Consider the following 1,896-nt stretch of genomic DNA (forward strand, 5'->3'; position numbering starts at 1 on the left):
AAATTCTACATTTCAGAGTATTGCCCCAACAGTGGCCCACGTCCGGTCACTGTGGAACTACAGTATTTCCCTGGCTCCAGCTTCCTTCCTGCAGTCTACAAACATACTCAAGCACTAGCCCTGTTTACACAAGTCTCCCTCTCTTGCTTCAGTTATCTCATTGTCTCTGTTCCTCTTCACAGGGAGACTTAGAGATGCCTACATTTCCGGCATTCACTGTCTCAATCTCAGTGGTTCTCACCAGCCATTGAAATTGAAGCCAGGGCTGGAGAAACAGCTCTCCATGGTTGAGAGTATATGCTAACTACCCTTGCAGAGGACCCAAGTTCGGTTCCCAGGACCTACATCAGGCAGTTCACACCGAGTAACTCCAATTCTGGGGGATCTGACACCCGCTTCTGGCCTCCCTGGGCACCTGCACCCGTGTGCACAGACCCACACACATACATACACATAATCAGCCCCTTGTCTTTCTTATCCCCTTAGGTACTTAACACTCTGGGCTGCTCTCCTCAGATATCGTTTGCTTTGGCTTCTGTAACAATATCCTTTCCAGATTCCCTCTTTGGCTTTCTTCAAAGGAAAAGCCAAGCCATGGTTCATTCCCCAAATGCATTCACTCAGGGTTCTCTCCTTGGCATCCTTCCCTTCTTGCTCTGGGTGATCTCATCTATTCCTTTGGCTTCAACGAATTCCTCACATGCTGCCAACTCCCAGCTCCATATCCCTGAGATTCTAGGCCTCAAACTGTCTCTTTGTCTAATATGCCATGGTCCCTAAGTTCCATATTTAACCCAATTGAGCTATCACCTTCAGTTTTTTATTTTTGTTTGTTGTTGTTGTTGTTTCTGTGTTGTTCTTCAGTTCAGTTGGTAATAAACCTTTTTCATTCATACACAAAACCAGGAAGTCTAAATTGAAGTCGAGTCCATCATTCTCTGTGTCTAATGCACACAACTTTGCATGCCCAATTCTCTGTCTCTCTGTTCCCACCCTCAATGTCCATCACCACTTTACTTCAGATCTCATTCCTTGGGTGGATTTTATAGTATTGCTAACAGGTTTCTCTGCTTCTCATCTTTTCCTTCCCTCTATTCCATATTTCATATTACTGTCTAAATGACCTATTGAAAACAGAAATCTGGGCTGGGCCTGTAGCCCAGCTGGAAGAGTACTTGCCTAGCATGCACAAACCAAAGTTAAACATTTGACATAGTGGTGTATGCCTATAATCCCATCACTTAGAAGTTTGAGTGAGTCAAGAGGATCAGGTGTTCAAGGTCGTCCTTAGTACATAGTCATTTCCAGGCCAGCCTGAGGTATTTGAGACTCTCTCAAAAACAAAACAACCCTCAAAATTATGATTCCATTATCAGCTGGTTGAAAATTCCTTCATGGTTCCTTATTTCCCTCCAGATAAAATTCAAATGGTTGACTTTGAATCCTTGATGAAGATGTGACCCTGGGCCCAGTGGGACCTGTTAGGACATCTGCAGGAAGGGAGGGTGGGGAGAGGTCTGTGTTCCTCACTACTAAACAAGAAAGCACAAACCAAAGCACAAAGGCTTGTCTTTGGAGATGTAATGTCTGCTAGTGGTACCTGGATATGAGCTGGTCTTCTTGTGTGGGGGGGAGGGAATATATATGTGTTAGTGGGGTGTATGCATGTGTGCACATAGGTGAACATAGATGTAAACATCCATATGGAGGCTGCTGGTCAACATTGACTATCTTCTTCCATTGTTCTTCGCCTTAGCGCTCTCTCTCTCTCTCTCTCTCTCTCTCTCTCTCTCATTTTGAGAGAGATGGAGGGTCTCACTCTGTAGCCCTGGCTGGCCTGAAGCTCCTTATTATGTTTTTAAAGATAATTTATTATTTTATTTCCTGTGCATTCAT

The sequence above is a fragment of the Peromyscus californicus genome, unplaced genomic scaffold, assembly GCF_007827085.1.
Source record: "Peromyscus californicus insignis strain IS unplaced genomic scaffold, ASM782708v3 Scaffold_4__1_contigs__length_199733344, whole genome shotgun sequence".
NCBI classification, from domain to species: Eukaryota; Metazoa; Chordata; class Mammalia; order Rodentia; family Cricetidae; genus Peromyscus; species Peromyscus californicus.